The following is a 25,510-nucleotide window of genomic DNA, read 5'->3' as shown; positions in this document are numbered from 1 at the left end:
ACCAGAAATGTTTAGGGCTCGCATTACATCTCCAAACTAACTTTTAAACAACATATTAAATCAGCATGCAATAAAAGTTGATGTTTGGTTGACCTGTTCCTTTGCTGGACAGATAAGTTCCCTTTGGAAAAAAAAAGTCCATTCAATATTTTTTTTTGTTATCAATACTTTCCTCTTCAAGAAAGTTAATTTAATGTTAGTAGTTTGTGTTTTAATAGACTGTCATGTAGTACTATAAGTGGCAGCGCTCTTCTTTTTTTTCCCTGTCAATTGAAAGGTGTTTAAAATAACTGAAAACTATTCTTTCTGTGGAGAAATTGTGTTTATTTTACTTTTTGTTCTGGAAGCATGTTTTAATGTACTTGTTACTACATTTTACATTGAATAAAGTGACCTTTAAAGACTTCAATTTTATACCAGCTAATGCTGCTTGTTTTCCCTGTGAAAGAGATATTGTATTGACCATGGAACAAACTGCTGGTGTACTGGTCAATCCTTTCTCCATCCACAAAAAGAAGGAATTAAGCAAACAGCCTTTGCCATCATAGCATGTGAGCACTTTGCCTCAACCACAGGTGGGTGACTGTTCTGGCCATTTACTGTACCTCAGACTACTCATACTTTAACTCAAATTCCTTTGTTGTACGACCTACAGTCACTGTGGACTGGAGTTAGTTAACTATGTCCTCTGCACCTGTTGGGCTCCTTTAGTGGGATAGGGAGATCCACTCTTGTCAGTACTGGGAGAGGGAACAGGGAAGGCTTTCCTGTTTTGTCAGAATATTTTGTCCATCCCTGAGGAAACTCCTGATGCCATTTATAAAACCATTGGCTCCCATTTTTTCTGTCAAAAAGACAAGAAAACTAAACTTGTATCTACTCCTCCCCAAATTTTCTTAGACAGGAGTAGTTTACTGGGCTTGGCTCAGAGTTTTATTCACACTTTTGATCTTCTTATTTATTGTTTTCTGGTAAAAGAAAGAAGGATACCTTTTCCAGAACAGATTCAAGATTCTGAATCATGACAGGAAGATGAAGGGATAGATGTAGATTTTCTCCTCACTTTTCTGATTTCAATTCAGAGGAGAGCTCAGTTTCGTATTCTGTCTTCGGGGTTTCCTCTCTCTTTGAGACTATTTCCAGAATGTTTCAGTGGGAGTACACTGAGGTTTCTCAGTCCCTCTGAAAATTGTATGAGCTGTCTTCAGAACGAATTTCCTGAACTTCACTAATTCCTCTAGTTCTGTCAGCTTCAGATGATGTTCATGTATGTGTGTGTCTGCCTATAATTTCCTGATAGCCAGCCAGCTGCCCCTAAAAGGACATCCTATCCAAAACCTGACCCACCAATTATAGTTTAGTTAACCCTACTGCTGCAAAACAGTTAATTTTCATCCTACACTTTCTGATAAGGATGGGAAGATTATTGATGGGTTCAGAAAAATAGTGTATGATCATGCAACTTTGGTTTTCATCATTTTAAATTCTCAGTCTCTTGTGTTAACATTTATTCTGACTAATTGTGAAAGTATGAGGAATGTTTTGTCTGCAGTTTCTTCTTGTGAAGAAAAATCTGATTTAACTTATTTTTCTAATATTGCATTAGTGTCTGCTCTCTGTTTACAGTATGTGTATGACTCAGCTGATAATTCTTCCAGGGCTATGGCTTCTGGTACTGTTTTGAGGAAGTTTGCATGCCTGCATTCCCAGAACCTTACAAGAGGATGTGAATAATGAGGTTTTATTTTCTCCTTTGGATAGAGGTTCACTTTTTGGTTCTTTGCTGCAGTGTAATCCAAAAGTGAGTTGAAATGGGTACGTTAAACCAGGGAATTTCTAAGATTTGTTTCACCTCTGTTTTTAAATTTTCTAAGAGTTTCTCTAGCCCCTTGTTCATTTTTCATAAAATAGTAAGGGTGTTCCAAAAAGAATCCGTGAACTCCAAAACCAAGACCAATCCAACTAGTCAATTTGATATTTTAAGGGATATTGTTCTCTCCTCCCATCCTGGCAGCCCATTTTCCCTTCCAGAAAGTCTGAATATTAATTTTCTCTTGGCAACAGATAGTTTCTGACAAATGGGTTCTGAAGGACATTCATCAAGGTTATAGATGGCAGTTAAAGGATTTTCCTCCTTGCTGGTGATTATTCCTCATTCACCAGACCAGTCTCTTTTATTTCCACCTGTGCTTCATTTCATGCTGTTACATGGAGTGATAGAACCAACTCCTCCTCATTCATAAGTGGGGAAAGGTTTTTATTCAAGTATGTTTTAGTGCCAAAGAAAGATGATACCTGGAGGTCAGTTCTGGATTTTTCCTTCTTTCATAGCCTTGCTTGTAATGGTTCCTAACTTCAGAATGATGTCTCTCCACAATCTGTTATCTTTTCTTCCTCATTCAAATTTCCTGGTAGCACTACTTTTAATAAATGCTTTCCATCACATTCCTTTCTTCCAGACATCAGGTATTTCTAAAGGTTCTGTGTCTCGGTCAAATTGTCAGTTCTCTACCTTACCTTTTGGACTATCCACTGCACCAAGAGTGTTTACAAAGTGTCTCGCTCCATGTATAGCTTGTTACAGGCTACAAGGTATCCTTTTCTTTTTTCCATATTTAGATAACTTAATAATCTAAATCAGGAATCTCTCCCTTGGGTGAAAGATCTCTTACAGAATCTGAGATTCCAAGAGAACATTCAAAAGGCATTTTTGATTCCTTCACAAAGGATTGTGTTTATGGGGTGTCAGATGGACATCTCCATTCAAAGAGCTTTTCTTTACAGGAAAAATAGATCTATATCTAGATTTATTTGTAAGGTTTTCCACTCAGACTGCAGTTAATGTGAGGGAATACCTTGGGATTCTGGGTTTCATGGCATCTGTAATTTTCATGATAATCCTGGCACAACTCCACATGATATTTGAAGTCGCTTTAGTCGCAGCATCAACATCCCTTGTTTTTTTTTTTTCCAAATTCCAGTGAAGGTATTTATCAGTAGAGAAATTACTTGATGGAGACAGCATTTAACTCTAAATTTGGATCAGTCCTTCTCCTACCCTGTTGCAAAGCAGTCATTCATCACAGACATCTTTTTAGTTTGCTTTGGGAGCCATTTCAGGAGGAATACTAGTGCAAGGTGTTTGAAACACCTAGGACAGATGCACACACATAAACATAAAATAAATGCTTGTCCTGATGAAGGCACTCAACTCTCTGAATTATCATATGGTGCATCTACAAGCAGGCGGGAACAATATCATATCCCCTTTGCAGACAAGTCATGTTAGCCTGGGATATGTATCTTCACAGCACAATCTCATTCTACTGGTATCCTTCACTCTGGCAAAGCAATATTGTGTGGCAGACAAGCTGAGCAGGACACGGCAGACCCTCATGTATTCAAACCAGATCAGGAGGTCTTCCAAGATTTGATTCATCTGTGGGGAGCTCCATTGGTAGAGCCATTTGCCTCCTCTCTAAATAATCAGCTGACTAGATTCTGTTCCAAGACTCCATGCATGAAGCTCTGGAAGACAGAAGCTTTTTCTTTTCCTTGATCAGGAATGTTCCTGTATGCTTTTCCACCCTTTCTATTGATATCTAAGGTACTTCTGAAGATTCAGAAGGAATCCCCCAAGATCACTGTGGTGAATCCATTTGTGGCCTACACAACAATGGTTCTCCTTTCTTTTGGAAATTGCCTGGCAATTACCATACATTTCCCCACAGAATGGATCTACTCACACAATGTCATGGATGTTTGATACACCCTGACCCCAGTCAATTTAAACTGACGCCCTGGATTATAGAGTCTTAATTTCTTTTAGGCACCCATTTGCTGAGGACATGCAGCATGCACTAATGGAGAAAAGAAAGCATAATACTTGAAAATTGCATATTAGTAAAAGAAAAAAGGTTTTCTAGTTGGTGCCAGTAACTTAACCAGCACCCATTCTGAGCTAGTTGTTCTCTGGTTTTACAATATTTGTGTGAGTTGACAACTTTTGGTCTTTTTTACTCCTATATCAATGTTCATTCATTGACCATTTCAACATGTTTGTCCATGGAACCTCCTATTTCAAGGCATTCTAATGTGAAAATGTTGATCTTGGGATCTTAATATTGCTCCATTTGAATCAGTTAATCTGAGCGATTTGAGTTTATTAACATGAAAAATGATTTTGCTGATTGCTCTGACCTTTGCAAGTAGAGTATCTGAGTTGCAAGTATTTATGGTGAGTCAATCCTATTTCATTTTATCGTGACACTGTGTTTCTTTGTGAACTAATCTGTCTTTTATGCCTAAAATCATATCGGAGTTTATTGTAAGCCAAAGTATCTATTCCTCTATTTAATTTATTGATCCTGAAATTGAGGGAAAAAGGAAATGCATTATCTTTATCTAACAAACTTAAGTACTATCTTGACAGGACTAAATCTTTCAGATCTTTGGAACAATTATTCATTTCATGTGAAGGTAAGAAGAAGGGACAACCCTGTGTCAAAGCAGACTATTTCCAAATGGTTGTCTAAGGCAATTGCCTTTTGTTATTCTCAGTGCAGCAAAACTATTCCAGGTAGGGTCAAGGCTCACTCTACAAGGGCCTTGACTTCATCGATGACTTTTTGGAAAGGTTTAGAGTCTAGACATATTCTAAAGCCAATAATTTGGTCCTCTGTACATATTTTTACAAAACACTATAAGCTTGATTCATTCTCTTTGTCTAGATCAAACTTTGCTTTGGCCATTCTCCAGGGTCTCCTGGACACTTCTTTTTCACCTTCCAAATGTAGTAAGCTGATGTAATCTACCCATATAGCTAAGGCTACTGCAGCATAAATATAGTATAGCTCTGTAAGTAAACTTACCATAACATTAGATGTTTGAATGATCACTGCTGCACTTGCTGCTCCCTCCCATCCATCCCCCTTGTTTTCTGGTGTGCTGTTATGCCAGGGTGTGGTTGTTTATTTTTGTATTCTTCCTAGCATTGTCCTTTGACTGCTCTGACTCCCTCTCTCTGTTGGCAGGAATGCCCCTGAAGGGCTTTGCACCCAAACTTTCCTTTTAGTCTAACGGTTTGGGTATGTGGAAGGTGCCCTGAAGCTTTGGAAGCTAGCTGGCTGTTATATGCTTGGTAGAATACAACTCATTTAGCTAAGGCTACTACAGCAGTCACCTTTCAAACATCTACTGTTGTGCTAAGTTTCCTTACACAGTTCTACTTTCCTTATCCCATTTTAAGTTACATTTGAATTGGGTTAATATTTTGTTGTTTTCAGATTTTTTTGTCTCTGTTTCATAGCCTGTATTAATATATTTATAGTAATACATGCAGTTCATTTTCTCCCAGAAAAAAAAATGCTTTGTTTGCTCAGTTGTGCAGAATTCCATCTCACATAGGAGCATAGAGACCATATCCCAGCTCTAAATTTTAGGAGATTCTGCAAATAATGGTTGTGCCTCAGATCCCAGATGAAGAAGAGGTGCAAGGACAATGGAAGGTACAGTACAGTGTCCAATTATTGCTTCTCCCATCCAAGAGGATAGTTGCAAAGATTTGCACTCAGGGTGCCAGTGACCATATATGATAAAGTCTATAGCCACAGTGGCATGCATACTTCTGGATAACACAGGATATGAAAAAATCAAGTCAATCTATGTGACCATGCTACTTACCACAGTGAACACACCATTGCATTCTCAAACTTGGGTACATTTCAGATAAAAGAAGATATTCTGTTCTAAGGCTACAGTCATAGCCATCACACCTATACCGTTCCAGTTTGCTTGGTCACTGGCATATCACATCCTTAAAACCACCAGGGAAGCTGGATAAGAGGCAGTAGATGTGTGGGCAGAAGGATACAAGTCTGATATGATGACACTTTCTACTAATAGTTATTAAGAGTGAAGAAGTATATGAAGTCTGTTACTGTAGCCAGAGAATAAGGTGAATGTCATATTTTGTCAATATATCTTTGTAGCAGAAAAGACTAAGAAGGCTCAAATGCCGTACTGCAAAGGCTCAATTCTGAGTTTGGCTTTTGGGCAACTGGCACTGTAGATTTGTAGACTTAGGACATTATAAGTCTGTATGCATGTTTGTATGTATGAGGGATTGATGATGGCTATAGTAGTTGAGCCCTGACTCATTCCTAGTGGAATTTCAATATTACTCATTTTGCATAGTGTCACATACTTTTAATTTGCTAATAAAAATGGTATGTGAAATGGGTTCACAGAAAAATATCCATCAAGATCCAGTCCTTGCTGTTAAACCCACATTACACTTTCCACAAAAACACAAAGTCCATAGGCTGGTAAAGCATGCCCCAACCACAAACAGCAAATATATCAAGACAAACGGATGAGCATACTCCATGGCTGAAGTATAAAAACTTTAATCAAAACAATAAACATTAGTAATAAAAACTCAGTTAAAGCGGGTAAGCGCTTTCACAGTCTATATAAGCGACTGCGTCCTCTGATCTGAAAACAATTAACTTCATTCATACATATAGTTGTCAATGACCAATCAGCAACTTACTTGCATAATTAAACAATGAACTTAACAGAATGAAGCAATACAAATCAATTATTCATCTCATAAATAAATAAATATATATATATATATATATATATATATATATATACATATATATATATATATATGTGTACACACACACACACACACACACATATATATATATATATATATATATATTTATATAAACATATTTATTACAGACTGCACATCAGTGTATAAGTTGTCAAACTTTTAACACTGGTTTCAAAGAATCCCTTTCATTTAATCCAGGAAACCTAATGGAATTAATGCATAGTCATTAGGGAGAACTGGTTTGACTAATACAGAAAATGACTGTTCTTCTTTTTCCTTATTAGAACCACTCCCCATAACCAAGAACTCCAGAAAAAGGAGGTTGAGGAGTCACTCAAGGAAGGGACAAATCCAACACAAACCATCTCCCATAGACAAGATAATGACTCATAGCAAAACTCAAATGACTTAATTTTTAATTTGTCTTCAGTTGCTTTGACCGCAGAACAGTATAATTTACTGAGAAAGGGTTTGTTGTTTGTTCCAGCTCAGAGAACTGATTTAGAAAAAGTGGTATTTGACTTGAAAATGTTTTCTAGAAATGTGTCTTTGCATCTACACTTCCCTGAAAGTAACACTAGTGTAGAAGTCCTCAGGAAACCTAGTACTTTTATACTGAATATTCACCCACTTAGTTTTTACTAATATATATGAAAATAAGATTTGGCATCCATTGAGTCCTTCTGAGTGTCTGGCCTTGAAACAATTGAAAGAATTGTCATCAATTGAGATTCGTCCAGCTGACAAGGGAGGAGGCATAGTGATTTTAGATAAAACTTTTTACATAGAGAGAATGGCTGATATATTGAATGATGACACAGCGTATGCTTCCATTTCTAAGAATCAAGTGTCTGGGATTATAGAATGGATAGAGTTTTATTTATTTGATATGTTTATGATAAATGTTATTAATGACAAATTGTTCAATTACTTCTTGGTTAAGTGTCTTGTTACAGCTATTCTCTATGGTTTAACAAAAATGCATAAAGATATGGTCTGCCTCCCGATGCATCTAATAGTATCGAGTAAAGGGTGGGTCACGGAACCCCTTTCAATATACATAGAGAAGAGCTTATGACTTATACTTGATACTATCGAAACAGTTCTGAAGGATACAAAAAGTTTTTTGAGTGAATTGTTTTGTGCCACCCATGATACAAGAATAGATAGTGAGTATTATTTTATTACATTAGACATAGCCTCCTTATTTACAGTTATCCCCAATGAATGGGGCATTGAGAATGTTAGATCACTATTAACAATGGGTAATTATATGACATCAGATAAGAAAGAGTTAGTTTGTGTGTTACTAGATTTCATGTGCTTGTGTTTAATACAGAATTATATCTGTATAAGGTTGGTGTAGCAATGGGTACAGCCTGTGCCAACAGCTTCTCCAACCTTGCTTTACTTAAATGGGAACAAGAGTTTGTTCTTAAGAATAATGGCTTCATTGGTTATATTACCTACTATAGAAGATTTGTCAGTGACATTTTTATGTTGTGGAAAGGTCCAGTGGAGCTGATTGATAGGTTTGTTGAATACTTGAAGTCTACTATGCCCTTTCTTAAGTTTACGAGAGCATGTTCTAGAGAATCAATACGTTTTTTGGATGTTGTGATTAGTAAAAATTCTGGACGGAGCCTTAAGACAAAATTTTTTTGGAAAGAATGTAAAACAAACACCTTGTTACATAAAACTAGTATATACCCTCTCCATATTCCTTGTAATGTGGTCAGAGGACAAGTATTAAGAACTGTGAGGCTACATACTGATGAAAGTGATTTGAGAGATGCACTAGATGGACTGAGATGTAGTTTCTTGGACAAAGGTTATAATAGTGTAGAAATCAATAAATGTATTGAAGAGTTGTGGTCTGAAAGGGACAGGATTGGTAGACCATATTTTTATGACTCTCATAGACCCCCTTCCGTTTGTGGCCAGGATCAGAGAGAAGATGTTAGGGTGGCTCTGACCTACTCTAGTAATATTAAAGTGATCTGTGACATTATCAGTAGAAATTGGGCTATATTACAATCAGATGAGAGAATGTTCAGGAATGTTTATATAGACTGTGAAAGCACTTATCCACTTTGAGTTTTTGTTACTAGTATTTAGTTTTGATTTAAGTTTTTATACTTCAGCCATGGAGTATGCTCATCCGTTTTTCATGATACATTATACATTCCACCTACACACATTTCCAAGCTGTACTCCCTCTCTTTGGCCCAGTGTGCAGCAACTCTGTTGCCTTTACCTCCTTTTGTATCACCAATAGTGACAGTGAGCCATGGTAAGTGTCATGCCTGCTGTTCCGTAGTGGGTTATGGGTTATTTGGTTTTCCATCTAATACCCACCTTCAGTAGTGAGACTGATTAGTGCTTCAAATTCCAGTATAATTTCTGTAGCTAGCAAATTTGAGTGAAAATCAAATTCCCCTTCCTCTACATTGTCTTACACCTAAATACTCTACTTACATTTTGGATCATAGCAAATGATGGGTGTTCCAGTCTCCAGTCTCATACTAACGTGGCACTAAAAGAAATTATTAGTTGTCCTTTTTCAACTACCTGAAAAGGCAAAAATATCTTCTGCAACTTCTGTAACTGCAAACATGCTTTAAATCAGATTATTGTCATTTACTGATTTTTTGGTTCCCTCCACAGATGTCTGTCTTGGTGTGCATGAGCCCTTCTAATTGTCACTGACACCTGTAGTATAAGCAGTCAGGAGTACAAGTGTACAGAGAAGAGACCAAACCATCACAGTACAGTGTCATCCTGGCAGCTGTGGAGGGCTGTTGTAGATATACCACCCAGTGGACACCTATGTCCATACCTTGGGACTAGTATCATGAGCTTCTACCAATCACACTTAGTTATTTTGCTGAAACCCCATCCCTCTCTCAGTACAGGAGAAATAGTGGAAATACTGTTTTTCCACATCACACCATCTGACTATTCGGGGAAGAGGCTTGATAACTGTTCCTGACTTTCTTGGGTCTCACTCATGGCTCTGTTCATCTATGCCAAAGAGCCAGCAAGTTCATTAGCATTTGTTTTTCCTCTAATGATATATTATTCTAAAGTCTGAATTATATTCCCTTTCTGTACTTGCAAGAGCTGGAATCTTTTTGGATATTGTCCTATCTCCACTTTTCAAAGGCTTTTCACTAGTTGTGGTATTTATTACAGTGACTATCTCACTACTTCATAGGTTCATAGGTGAATAGTAGGCTAACTGCCCTGAAGAACCATTTTAAGCCTAGCTTCTATGAGTGGATGGGAGATCGTAGGTTTACCCCAGGTATCACTTCTGTGTCACTGTTAGACAGAGGCACAGTATACTAACCTCGAAAAAGGGCATAGCAAAATTAATTTAAAATGGGTGGCGAAAGCCAAACACACTCTGGCTAGGCTTATAAATGCCCTAGGGCAGATAGCCTAGTATGAACCTATGAACCTAATATCCAAAGGTTAAAACCAAACCCTGTACCTTATATCTGTGAAGTGAATACCTTAACCATTGTGTCAAACCCATGTCATGAAATATTAATTGTAATAAATTTGTATAGCATATTGCAATTAATGCATTTGAATGAATATTTCAACTCAGTATACAATCATTTTATATATGGTTGGTTCATAGCTTGTATTATCAAACTATTTAATTACTGGTCCTTAGAAACTTGGCTGTTTTAACCAGATACTGACATTCTCTTTTTCCAATATACATCAAAATAATTTTAGAAGTAAGTTAATGGCTGACTACTTTTGCTTTTAAGAAGTTAATTTCATAAATTTAGAATTTAATGTATAATGTATCTGTCACTTTTTTCTCTTATAGATATTTATTTTTAATATTAGGTTCCCTTCTGCGTTGTCATTTCCCCCCAGTGGTGTGTTTCAGGAATTCATTTTCAAAAAGAATTATAGCAGACTGCCTTGTAGACTAGATAGGTAATACCTCTGAAGCATTTCTGAATTGTTCAGATTTTCCACCTCTGTGATTTATTTTAGTAAGGACATTTTGTATTTTTGAAGATGCTTTATGTAGCTTGTTTTAAGACTATAGAGCAGACAGTTGTATTCTGTGAGGTGGGGTCATTTAGTGAGGTATAAAGTGGTGCACTTATCTCCCTGCAGTGATTCCAGACATGCTGATTAGAAATACATGAGCTACAAATATGATTTTGTGGCATTGGCAGCTACACAAAGGCAAGTTTAGATTGTTGTTTACTGTTGTTCCAGTATCGTTCATGGAGTTGTTTTTTTATGAGTTCCTTTGTTTTGTACTTTCATACATCACATGATGCTGGTGCTGTTGTATTGCTTTTCTCAAGAGACAGTGTCCCAAGTGAACAAGAGCACAAGGCAAAGAAATCTTGATATCAAGAGATGCTTGTAGAAATAGGTACCATAATATGTTTGGTCATATAATAGAATGGCAGCTGTCACCAAATGTAGATTAATCAGCTGAGGAATCTTAGCAAACTTTGCAGAGAAGCTGTGAACTGAGTGACATTTTATCATGACTCTGTAAGATGTGTCTGAAGTCCTTATGTATTGCTGCAAGTTACTTGTAGTAGTCAATGCTTCAAGCTATGACACTTACTGACACTACAGTGATCTGAGAGTACATTATCAACAATAGAAGACTGTCTGTTCTTCTTAAAAGGGTAATTTTAGTCTTAAAAAGTAAATCCCACAAATTCCACAGACTATATGGGAATTCATAAATTTAAAGCATATTTATCAAATAATAGCATTTTGTTGTTCATATGAAAGCATTTTGAAATATGCTTCATAATAAAGTATGTTAAGCAGTCTGACTACTGTAGGACTATAAAGATCTGTGAATCTGACTAGCAGTTTCACGCATAAAGAACTAGTTAGCTGAAATAATGTAAAGCAGTTTCCTTTGTGTGTATGTGCACATGTGCCATGCATAAAGCTAATAATCATTGGTGATAATTTACAATACTTTCACGTATTTGTGTGTACCCCATGATGCCAAAATGTCAAAATACTAAGCAGCCCTATGATGTAGAGGGATATAACCCTTACTGCAACCAAAATGACCCAAGTGTGACTAGTGACATTAGCACCGGAGGATCTGCATGGGGATAATTTGAAGTGACAGTCCATTTTCAGCTCACCCATCGGGGAGGGGGATTTGCAGCCTAGGAACTTGATGAGCTGTATCTTGAGTGGAAGTTGTACATTAGCACATGCATGCACCTACAAATGTAGCAGTTACAGTGCTCACAAGATTGCTGAGGGATAGTTGGCGTTATCGCACACTCCCCACTAAATTATGCTTCGCCGGCATCCTTGATCTTCTCAATGGCCTTGAATATCGGCTGGTTTGAGCTCATAAACAAGGAGAGGACAAGAGCTGGTGGCAGCTGATGCTGGGAGAGGAAAAACAACAAAATAATACAGAAAAAAAAACTAAAAAACTGGGATTGAAACATTATAACATCAAAGAAATCTAAAACCCTGACTGCTGCTCATCTCCACATCAACTGAAGCTCAAACACTCCCCTACCATATAGGAAAACAAGATACATATTAAAACCACATTACAAATACAAAGCACATATACATGAAAATAAACCACAGTTTCCTAATTTGTAAACATATCAACAATGTTTAATGAAATACTAGAATAAATAAAGCAATTAAATGTACCTCAACAAACAAAGCACCTCACACATCAAGAAAAATTTATAAGAATTCCACTCTCACAACTTATTTATTTATTTATTTTATTTGACATTTGTTTACCAAGAAAGTCCGACTGGGTCTGAAAGTGCCCATTACCAGCAGAGGCCAGGAAAGAAAAGCTCCACAATCAGAATCTTTCAAAAATCAATTATAGATATTTTAAATCACAAAGTATCACATTACACAACAAAAACATAGGAGTGAAAAAAATGTAATGATAAAAGCACAGAGCATATGTTTTATAGAAGAGTGCAATGAAAAACAGTAACATGAGTTGGGGAAAATTTGTGAGGAAAAACTGATTAGTCATTATTTGTTGGGCTCCTATCACATAGTCGAACTTGTACAAGTTCAAACCTTATATGGTTGAGACCATAAGTTCAAACTTGTACAAGTTTGACCATTTCAACGGAAATCTCTGGAAGGGGAGGTTTCAGTTCTGTTGAATGAGGTGCAATCTCAGAGTTGGTATATTTAAGTAGCGGGGGGTGTGGGTGTGTGGGTGGCGCAGCCCCCATGTGGTAGTGCAGGGGGCTTGCCCCCGTGCTTACAAAAGTTTATTTTGTTTTTCTTTTTTTTTTATTCATAGTCGAAGTTTTGTAACTTCTAATGGAATGGTTCATACATTTCGTGTTCGAAGTTATAAAATTTCGACTATGTGATATAGACCCTATTTGTTACATAGAGCAATATGCAATAAAGGAGACCCAAGACAATTCTAATAAGATATTTAAAAGAGATATTAGAGATTACATGATTAGAAACAGTGAGGGGAAATTGAGTGATGTCTAAGTATGAGAGAGGGTGGAGGGTGTTCATATTAGGGTTATTGAAGGAAGTAAGTGTGGAGAGAAAAGGAGATTATAAGAAGAGTGCAGGGTAGGGTGTCTTTGGATAACTTAGGTAAGTAGGTAGGAAACAGAAAGAGGTAGAGGAAAGGTCTGCAGAGAGAAATGGGGTATGGTAAGGTAGTGGGAAAAACAAAATAAAACAGTAGAGTAGGAGGTGGAGAGGGTTTTGAGATGTGACTTAGGTTGAAGGGGGTGACTGAAGCATAGTGAGTAAGTTCAGCAGGACTGGCGCAGGAGCATGTCCATGATTTTGTAAAGTATTCTTTTATGGAGCTTTTAATGGTGGGTAGTGTAGAACACAGCATGTGTGTAACATTAAGAAGCATTTAACTTTAAGAAGCATTTCCAGATGTAGGTACATGCACGTGCAGTCAGCAGTAACATTGTGAGTGAAGAGCCAGTGTGTTAATGTGTATGAGTGTGGTAGTCAGTCTGTTTACAAATTTAAGTTTAAGTTACTAAACCTCGGTCCTGATATGTTTGTGTGTAAAAAGCTGCTTTGTGTGTAATAAAGCCGAACCCACAACTGTTCGTCTGTTTTATCCTGACCGGACAAGCAACATGGTGTCAGAACTAGGACTGAGTGTACAACTTCTTCAAGCCATGAGGTGCAGAGTTGACAGTGAAGGTATATTGAGCAGGTTGGGTGATGCAGTGCTCAAATGATCAAAAAGGGCCAGAAACGAACTTCAGGTAAGCAAAACTTGCACAAATTATTTATTTTACAAAGGAAATGAAACAGAGCATTCTTAAAGCACAAAATGCATTATTAATCAAACGAGTATCACAAAACGCATTATTAATCAAATGAAAGACATAAGCACATTATTAATTAAACAAAATATTCAAAACCACAATATCTGGTAAAACTATCAGAAATATTTATATGGGGCTCAGAATTACCTCTGGTATGCATAATGAGCATGTTTAAAGTAAAATGAGCAGAAGAAAAGTACATGAGCATGATGAGAGATTAAATGGGCATAACAAGTACAATAAAAGGGCAAAATAAGCTTAAAGATCAAGGCAACTGCATGTTTTTAAATAAAAGACCATATTTTGGGCATAAACTACTATTTTGCATTGACTGAAGCTATTCAAAGCATAACTAGAGCTGTTTGAAGTATCTCAGTGTGTGCAGTGTTTGCAGAGTGTGTGATTTATTATGGTACCATTATTTCAAAGTTTTTGCAAAGTACAGTTATTTTTGCAAAGTGCAGGCGAAGTATAGCCATTTTGAAAAAAGTTTCCTGTGCTGTGTACATTTGTTCACTGTGTGCTGCCATTCCAAAGTATTTCTTACACTGTACAGAGTTGCTTCACAAAGTACAGCCATTTTGAAAGGTTCTTGTACTGTATACAGTTTATTTGCAAAGCGCATTCATTTCAAAGTGTTTATTACTCTGAACTTCTTCTGCTGTGTAGTTTGTTCGCAAAGTACAGTAATTTCAAAGTATTTCTTACACTGATAAAGAGTGATTTCGCAAAGTACAGTAATTTTAAAGTGTTCTTGTGCTACGGAGACTTATTTGGCAAAGTGGAGTTATTTCAAAGAGTCTGTTGTACTATTGGGCATAATTATAAGTTCTGGCATATATTTATATGTGCATGTTTGTACATAATTCCAAGCACCTTCGCAACTGTGTGTTGATATGGCAGAGGCATTTTGCAGACCCATTCTACTTGTATTTGGTCATAATATTGCAGAGAAATGGAAAGTATTTGAGCAGGAATATGATATTTTCATACAAACAGCTTTTCTGACAAAGATGCATGTACAGGGGCATTTATTTTGCTTAACTTAGCTGGGTCAGAGGCCATTTAAAGAGAGCATTCATTTGTGTATGCACCAGCAGTATATGCAGAAGAGGGAGAAAACCACAATATTGTTGTACTGGCAGAATCAGTAGAGGACTCTGAGTGCTTGAAACATAAATGTAGAGAAATGTGCAACCCTCAGGCAAATATCACATTAGAGATACACCTATTTTATTCAAGAGACCAAAAGCAAGGTGAAACATTTGCAGTTTATATCACTGACTTGAAAGATAAGGCTAAAATTTGCAGATTTGGTGATTTGAAAAATGAGTTAGTAAAGGAGAGGCTTGTGTGTGATGTTAATAGTGCTGCAGTGAGAAAGATTTTGCTTCATGACAGTGATTTAATGTTGAGTAAAGCTATAGAGATTTGTCAAATCCATGAGCTCACAGAAAGGCAGACAAGTATGCCTACCTGTGATAAGAGCATGGTTTCAGCAGCCTCTAGAGCAAGCGTAGACATCATGCAGCATGTGCCAAGCAGATTCAGGCCTAAGCACATGTCAGCTACAACCCCTGCAGGATTTCCAGGGGGAGCCCATAACTTTCTAGCAAGTTCTAAGCCTAGATCAGCAAAACAGACATATTCAGTGCAGTTTAAGTCGGCAAAACCCAAGTCAAGTCTTATTGTTAACTTTCGTGATTGCGGTGCCAATCATGAATATAAAAGAGAGAAGTGCTTAGCATTTGGTCAGCAATGCCACAAGTGTAAAAAATGGAAACACTTTCAAAACTTTTGTAAATAAAGCAAGCCTCATTCAATTATTAAGAAAGGTCACTCAAAAAAGCAAGTTGATCATGTAGAAAGCTGAGACCTGACTTTCTATGTAGATGGTGTATCAGTGGTTGGTGAAAAAGTTAATACAGTGGACTTGTTGGCAAAGAACAAAGCATTTTGTACTTTTCTGACCAATGGTAAACCCACGGATCTCAATGTAGACACTGGTTCAAAGCATAATATAATGCTGGCAAAACATTTGCTAGAGTGAGAACTGGTGAGCAATTCCATTTGGCAAATTGTGCAAAGCTTGTTGCTTATGGAGGTGAATAGATTCAAACCAAAGGCTCAGTAGTGCTTTCATGCTATTCAGATGGGAACAGTTACAGCTTGCAATTGTATGTAGTCAGAAGACCTGTGCAGTTATTATTAGGTCTCAAAGACAGTTTAAGAATGAAACTGCTTTCTTTTATCAAAGTTCATCATGTAAAATTATGTCTCAGTTCCAGCTTCAGTGATGCTATTTTCTCAGAGTATGCTGATGTTTTCGATGACATGCTAGGCAAACTTCTCATTGTGTACTCCATGAAAGTAGACCCGCAGGTCAGTCTAGTGGTCACACCAGTGAGTAGAGTTCCAATAGCTATGCAGGACAAAGTCAAGATCCAGTTAGACAAGATGGTGTGATTTGTCCAGTTGCAGAGCCAACTGAGTGGGCATCTTCTAAGGTAGCTGCTCATAAGAAAAGCTCAGATGAGATCAGTATATACATTGACCCAAGAGACTTGAACAAGGCATTAAAGAGACCTCATCATCCTATGTGTACAGTCAAGGGGCTTGCCACACTCATGCCAAATGCCACAGATTTTCTGTCTTATATGCAAAGAGCTCATTTTGGCAAGTAATGCTTGATCTCACATCTTTACTACTGACTACATTCAGCACACCATTTGGTAGATACAGATTCCTCAGGATGCCTTTAGGAATACATTCTGCCAGTGAAGTATTTCATTGAGCAATGGAGCAAATTTTTTCAGGCTATCCATGTACTATAATAGTTGATGATTTACTGGTTAGAGGTAATGGAGAAGCAGAGCATGACAGGAACCTCAGGAAAGTTCTGGACAGAGGGTGTAAAGTGAGCTTGAAGCTCAATCCTCTGAAATGCAAATTCAGGCTACCAGAAGGTACTTATGTAGGTCATTTATTTACCAGTACAGGCTTATGACCAGACCCTTCCAAGCAAGCAGCCATTCTTGAGATGCCGGCTCCAGACAATGTCCATTCCCTACAGTGTTTCTATGGTATGGTTAACTATTTGGGCACATTTATCCCTGACTTTAGTGAGTTATCAGCACCTTTAAGATATCTGACATGCAAAAATGTTGCCTGGTCATGGCTAGAACAACATCAGTGAGCATTTGATAACCTCAAACATCAAATTTGCATCATGCCTACACAGAGATACTATGATGTCCACAAACCAGTATTTCTTTCCTGTGATGCTTCTAAGTTCAATTTTGGTGCAGTTATTCTTCAAGAGGGTAGACCTGTTGCCTATGCATCTAGAACTCTTACCCAAACTGAGATGCAGTATGCTCAAATTGAGAAGGAACTTCTGGCAATTGTGTCTGCATGTTCGAAGTTCCATGATTATATGTATGGCGGAGCTATCGAAATTAAAACTGATCATCAACTTGTAGTCTCTGTATTAAAGAAGCCTATGCATAATATTCCAGAAAGACTACAAAGAATGATGCTCAGACTAGAAAAGTATAATTTCAAAATGGTCTACACAAAAGGCAAACTTCTTTATCTGGCTGATACCTTATCCAGATCACCCAGAAATACCACAGAACAGCTTCATGCAGAGAATTTTCACTTTAATGTCACTGAAGTGTGTAATTTTTCTACCACAAGACTTGATGAGCTAAGAGATCATACAGAGACTGATCCAGTTTTACAGAAGCTCAACCACTTCATCAATGTTGGATGGCCGACAAAGCAATCTTGTGTACCACCAGAGGTGCAACCTTATTTTCCATACAGAGATGAAATGCTGATGGAAGGTAGTATCATTTTCAAAAGTCCAAAGGTCATTGTTCCTACTTCCTTACAACACGAATACATTCAGATTTTGGATCGTGGCCACCCAGGTGCCGCAGCTACCAAAAGAAGGGCGAGAGGACTAGTATTTTGGCCTTTTCTATCAAAGGACATTGATAAAGTGCTTTCATCTTGTTCAGTATGCAATAGTACTAAACCGCATTTGCAAAAAGAGCCATTTCAGCTAAGCCAGATTCCTGAACTACCTTGGTCAACAGTAGCCACTGACATATTTGAGTGGAAATCTCAGCATCCCTTAGTGTTGGTAGACTCTTATTCAAACTGGTTTGAAATTGATTTGCTAACTAGCCTAACATCCAGTGCTGTTATTACTAAGATAAAACATCATTTCTCAGTCCATGGTCATTCACACAAGGTTATTTCTGACAACAGTACCCAGTTTACTAGTCAATTGTTTCAGAAATTTGCAAAAGAGTGGGACTTTATCCATGTTACTAGTAGTCCGTAATAGCTACAGTCAAACGGCCTTGCTGATGCTGAACATGCAGTACAAAGTGCAAAGCAATTACTAGAAAGGTCAAAGTGTGACAATACTGATATCTTCTTAAATTTACTTAATCTCAGAAATATACCCCTTTACAACCTACTAGGCTCGCCTGCTCAGAGTCTTCTATATAGACATGCCAGAACAACCTTGGATATCAGTTCTAGTTTGTTGGTGCCTAATGCTAAAAACACCAGAGCAATCAAAGCCCAACTCTTTAAGAAGTGTTCCTTTCAGAAGTCCAGCTATGATAAAACAAGCATATTTCTTCATCCGTTGAAAGAAGGAGAGACAGTGAGGATGCAAACAGCGAAAGGTTTTGATCGACTTGGTCAAGTGAGAGGTATATGTGCCAAGCCAAGATCCTACTTAGATCTCAGAGCAACCCTGACAATGTTCATACTGAAGAACGTATCTCAGTATCCATTCCTGTTCCTGATGATGTCTCAGATGTCCCCAAAGCTGCACGTTCCTTGAAGACAGTCCCCATTGCTAGACCCAATTCTGATTTTTATGTTACAAGATCAGGTCGTATTTCTAGACCTAGTGTAAAATACACAAAAGCCAAGACATGATTGTTTCATATGTGTCTAAATTTGTATGATTGCATGTCAAAGAATTAGTTCTGTATAATTGCATGACAAAAGATAATTTCTGTATAATTTCATGCCATTGAATATTGCCATTTGGTATATGATCTATTTCTCAAAAATGGAGGATATTAAGAGAGTGTATGTGTGTGTGTGTGTGTGTGTGTGTGTGTGTGTGTGTGTGTGTGTGTGTGTGTGTGTGTGTGTGTGTTTGTGTAACTTTAAGAAACATTTCCAGATGTAGGCATATAAATAGTGAGCACGTGCAGGCTGCAGTGCCATTTTGAGAGAACAGCCAGAGTGTTAATATTTGTGAGTGTGGTAGTCAGTCTGTTTATAGGTTTATTTAAGTTTAAGTTACTAAGCCTCAGTCCTGATGTGTTTGTGTGTAATAAAGCTGCTTGAAACAAAACCACAACTGGTTGTCTGTTTTATCCTGACCAGACGAGCAACAGGTAGGTTACAAATAGTTCTGGTGGTTAGAAGCAGGGGTTCCATTTTTTGCTACTGAGTCTATACTTGCCCATGGGATTTATTTGTTTTATTTATGGTGAGAAGTTATTTGTTTTCTGATCTGGCAGTTCTTTTATGGCAACATATGTTGATTAAAAGGGTAAGAGATGGACCGGCTAATGGTTTGTGTATGATTTTAAGCATTGTTATAAGTTGAACGTAGCAGAGGTTAAGTGGGAGTTCCAGCCAGTTAAAGGTATGAAGGGCTTTACAGTGATGGGTAAAGGAGAATGAATTAGTAACAAACTTGACAATGTTGTTGTAGTAGCTTTCAAGTTTGTTTTTTATGGATGATAGAAAATTGGTTAGAATTGGGGCTTCATATACTAGGGAGGTCAAAAGGTAGGTTCTGGTTACAGGTGTCTTTCTAGATGTGCTCACAAAATGTTTGTTTCTGTATAGCATGCCTAGTTTTCGGTCGGTCTTCTTGCTATTACTTTGGATGTGGTGGTCAAATTTAAGACTGTCATTTATTATGACTCCTAACAGTTTGGTATGGTTAACTAATTCAATTTCAGTGTCATTTGCCAAAAATATTTTGAAAGATGCTTTGTTAAGGGTGTGAATTTGGGATAGGAGGTTGAGTAAGAACTGTGGTCTTGAAAGCCAGGTTTCAAATGGTGATGACAGCTTATTGAGTGATTTCTTGGAGGTGAGTTAAGATGTTTGAAGTACAGATGATGGTAGAGCCATCTGCTTATTGAATCAAGGTGCCTTCACAAGAAGATGAATGTAGGTTATTGATAAAAATATTGAATAGTAGAGGGCCAAGGATGGATCCCTGTGGGACTCCTGTGGAAGTGGGAAGGCATGCAGAGATGGACCCTTGCCATTTTATACCTTGTTGCTTGTTAGCAAGGTATCTAGAGAACAAGTGTCTGTAAATGATAGTAGTGCAATAGAGGCACTGTGGTTTGGCTAAAATCCATGTTGTGTATTGGCAATTTAGCTTATTTTATAAGAGATAAGATTAGAGAGGGTATAGACAGGAAGGCTATGGGATGGAAATTAGTAATGTCAATGGAAATACCTCCTTTATGTAAGGGGAATGATATCCATAATTTTCCATAAGTTAGGGACTCAAGATTATGTAGTTGATCTACTAATAAGAATTCTAACTGGGTATGCTATTTCATCTGTAGCTAGATAAAGGTTTTCCACTGAATTTATGTAAAAGCTTTTTTATGAGACTTATAGAAACTGGTTGAAAGGTAAAGTGTGTGGAGTTGTCTATGTGTGCATCAGAAAGGTTGCACTTAGGTGAGTTTTGAGAAGTAGATGTGCTAGTGTCTAAGGTAGGGGAAGTAAGCTGCATGGAAGGGGGTGTGTTAGGTGAGTTTGAGGTTAAGTTGAATATACATTCTATAAAGTATGTATTGAAACAGGTAGCTCATTTTAGAGGGGGAATGTCTGGGTATGGGTTGGGATCCTTTATTTGTACATGGGTTAAAGAAACAGGATAAGGATGACTGGAATTTTTTAGGGTTGTTTTTATGGCTTTCTTGTAGTTGAATGTAATTAGACTTATTGACCTGTTTCTTGACTTGGTTTTGTAGCTGTCTGAATGGTTACCAATTTTTCTCATTTTTATTCTTTTCCATGTAAAAATCACAGCATCGGACAGAAAAATAGCCAAGTAAATGAAAATACACAGAAAAACACCAAGGCTAATCCACCACAGAGAAGGTGTATAATAGCAAAGACAAATAATTAAAACTGCTTTAGTCCATGTTTTAAAATGTTAGACAAAGTCTCTGATGATAAGTGCTTTTGGCCAAAGCCTTCTTCAGATCACCTTATTCTTTTGACAGTTAATCTATGCTTTATCTCTGTCATTCATAAGGAGTTTGTATTGATTGGTGAGACATGACTGTTTTAATTCTTTTTGCATGCTGTGGGGCTAAGGGGTTAAGAATATTTAGAAATGCTGCACTGAAGTATTCAACTGCATCATTTAAGGAGAATCTTTTTAGGATGGATCGGTTATCCATTTTCAAATCTTAAATGAAAGACTCTTTGGAAAAACTGGAGTGATTACGGGTAGTTTTGATCTTTTATTCCGTTTTTAGTTGTGTAATACTCCTTTGGGTATAAGCGGGCAGATGATTATTTAGTGTATAAGGGAGAGTATATGAGGAGGTAAAATTAGATGGATTGGTAACCAGAATCCAGTCCAGGATAGATTGTTGAGAGTTATTTTTGCCATATCTTGTTGGTGTATTAATATGTTGAGTACATCCAAAGAGGTTCATGCTGTTGATTGTTGAATTTGCAGATAAAGACTGCTAGTTAATGTTTACATCACCCAGGAGAATACTTTTATTTCTGAGTGCCTCTGCTACCCAGGATAGTATGTTTTCAAATAGTGGAATGTTCTGTCCTGGGGGGAATAATACCACAGCAATGCACATGTTATTGGCTCTATTACATTTTAACAATGAGAGTAGGATTTCTGCTTTTCCAAATGTTGGTATTGTGCCTGTATAGGGAGTTACTGTGTGTATATTTGGGAAGATTATAACTATTCCACCTGTTTTTTTATGTGTTTTGTTGTGCCTAATAATAATAATATTGCAACCATAGGTAGTAGTTCAGCGAGAGAGGAGATTATAAGGAAAACAACTAAGTAATTGCAAGATCTGGAAAGAAACAGAATGGAAAGAAATACTTTTCTTCAAAAGAAGGAAGCAGTGTCCCACCATTCTGAACAAAAGTAGAAGCAAACACTAGCAACTGCAAGCAATTACCATTAACAAATGAATGCATGAAAAGAACCCCGGACATAATTCATACCCATTAACTAGTGAAGTAAAACATACTGACCTGAAAACCAAAGTTATTAAAATACACTCCCATAAATATCAAGAGTATGGTTTCAAAATTTTCACTTACTTGACAAAGATATTAAACATTTGCTACCAATGCCTGCACTTCAGACATCCCCAAAGCATGTTCATGTTGAATGACGTTTTCCATGTCTTTAATAATGCCATTCAGAGGCTTCTGCTTAGACAAAATGTAAAATTCTAGTGCCAAAAGATATATGGAACTTTCTACTGCTTTCTTCAACTCTGCACAGCTATATCTGCTCCCAAACACAGTTTACTGCTGCAAAATAGCTAATGTTACATTTGCCCTTAGAATTCTAGGCTAAAGCTTGAAGAAAAAACTCAAACAATGCTTAATAACCTATACCCCCATCACACTCAAGGAAGACTAGCCCAATGCAGAATAATAAAAAAGTTTCACTTTATGGCTATTCATGTTAAACCACTCCCTTGGCCAGTGGAAACACAGACTCTTCTTTACGATTCATAATACTGCCATGTCACAAAGTGAGTTCTTGAACAAGTTCAAAATAACCGCCAGAAATAAAAGAAGGACTGTCTCCCTCAAAAACAAATGGCCCTCATATCATGACTTCTCAAAATGGCCATTAAAAAACCTAAAAGAAGTACATCATAGCACCCTTCTGAGTGTTTACTATGTATGATATCATTAATATGTACAGTAAGGAGTTGGATAAATTTTCCATGAATTCACAGGGTCACAGACAAAATGTTTGCCTGTAGACCTCTGCTGTACATAATATATATATATATATATATATATATATATATATATCTATATATCTATATATATATATATATATATATATATATATATATATATATATATATATATATATATATATATATATATATATATGATGCCTTGTACCTAGTCTTGCATTTCTGTTTTATTCAGTATGATTAAGTTTGGGATGATTTCATTAGCTATGAATCAATATATAAGTGTGTGTATGTGTTCTTCATAAAACTACATGATAAGATTGAGAAATATGAGGGGAGTATTCAGAAAAAAAACATAACTTAATCTTACTGTGATAAATAGAATGGCAAAGATAACTCAACATAACCTGACAGGGTTTAACTATGTATGAGTGCTGACCGAGTGCTAACATGTCTGTTATAGTGCTTAATAAGGAGGTCTTATATTAGCAAAAAAAGCAATCATCATGCAAGTGAGTGGGTTGTGGGATAAAAGGTCATGCAGTGTGCCCAACATGGTGTGTGCTCAAAGCACCACATAACTGCTACATGGGCACAGCTAGGAGCCAATACAAAGGCTATACAGCAATGTGCTAACTGTTTTTGTTATATAAAATGGGAAGGAAAGGGGTGATAATACAATCAGAAAGGAAAGAGCAAGCAGAAGAACACACAGAAAGACAATGGGAAGAGTGGTATGGGGTTGGTAGAAGAAGGATGTTTTTGTGTATGGAGAAATCATTTGCCCAAGAAAAAAAACACACTGACAGTTATGGCAAAGGACTGAACTTTACTCTGTTATGAAAATAAAAGCTCACTTTTATAGAATTTGTGCCACTTCTGTTATTGTTATACCATTTTGAGGTGTTTTATATGCTATAATTGTTTCAAGTAACTATTAGAAGAAAAGTTAGAAATGTTTCTGTCCTGAAGTCTCTGGACATTTGTCAATTTTTTTTATTTGTTTGCAGAATGCAACTTCTCATTTAGAGACTGTTCTTTGTAAAGTGGGGTAAAGAAAGGACAGGGGTGACCCTAACCATACTCACCCACTACCCATGCATGAGCAGAAATGAGCCCCATATAATGGAATAGAGATGACAACACAGTGTGCTATTGGCACAGTTCAGCGATGATCACAGTAAATTGCCTCATTAGTATATTAGCTGTACTACAAGCCCCATTTTAGTGTGATTAAAAACTGTGGTCACTGTTTTGCAGGAGACCACGTTACAATGACTATGAGACAGAATCCAAGGAAAATGGATAGCGTACTCTAATGCCATATAGGGAAAGTGTTAACAGCCAGTATATTAGGTAAAGGATCCCAGCACTGCAGTCACTACTCAGTGGGCATGACCATCAGACACAGTCACACTGTGGTGCAGTTTGTGTGTGTGTGTGTGTGTGTGTGTGTGTGTGTGTGTGTGTGTGTGTGTGTGTGTGTGTGTGGTAAAACTGCACTGACCATGACAAAGGGTCTAAAGGGCTAGAGGTATCAAACCGAAAAGGCAGAGGGAACAGACAGAACATTTTGCAGTCTTATGGGAGGTATATTTGCAGCCAGAGCACACAGAACAGGCAGGACAGATTGCAGTCTTTGTGGGGGATATATTTGCAACCAGAGCATACAGAACAGGCAGGACAGGTTGCATTCTTAAGGGGGTATCTTTGCATTCAGGGTAGAAGGAATGGGCAGGACAGGTTGCATTTATGTGGGAAAGTATACATCCAGCCAGGGAATAGGGAGCTGGCAGGCTCAGTCACAGTCCTGCTATGTCAGAGTCACAGATAATAGGACAGGCTACTAAGGATACTAGGCTTCCAGTACACCAGGCACATGCCACAATATTGGCACAGGGTCAAGGGGCAATATGTGGCTGTCATTCCCACAGTGTCAAAATAGTCAGCTGTTAGCAGTGAACAGGGAAGTGCCTACCACAAAAGTGTTAGAGACAGTGAGTATGTAGCTGTTAGGAACAGTCTTGCATACCTGCAGTAATCAACATGTGTACTCTTCAGGTGTACCTGACCAGTCACAGTACTGAAAAAATGGCAAAGGAGGGAGAAGATCATCACACAGGAGACTGAAATGCTACTGCAGGCACTGCACACATGTGGTAAACATAGCCTGGACAGGGGTAATGCAGACAGGTCTGATGGACCATATGAGACAGGGACTCGTACAGGACATTGATGCAATGGATGATCAAAATTGGATACATGTACTGATCCATCACAGGTCAATGACATGATTCTACATGCTAAGACCAAGGTTCATGAAATAGCTAGGTTCAGGTTGACTATGGAAACAGACCCCCATAACAGTGGTAGCTTATGGACAATGAGGAATTCCTGGCATTCCTCAGTCATGACACTGAGAGAATCCTCATTCCTAGCAGTGGATTGGATGTTGGAACTGGGCTGATGGCAATGCCTGAATGTCTGTTGGAGATGCCTCAGGTGAGTAGTGGCGAATATCACTCCTGTTGGATATTGAGTAG

This window comes from Protopterus annectens, chromosome 3.part1, assembly GCF_019279795.1.
Source record: "Protopterus annectens isolate FY-2018-M chromosome 3.part1, PAN1.0, whole genome shotgun sequence".
Lineage (NCBI taxonomy): Eukaryota > Metazoa > Chordata > Ceratodontiformes > Protopteridae > Protopterus > Protopterus annectens.
Note: the sequence above shows the minus strand (reverse complement) of the source record.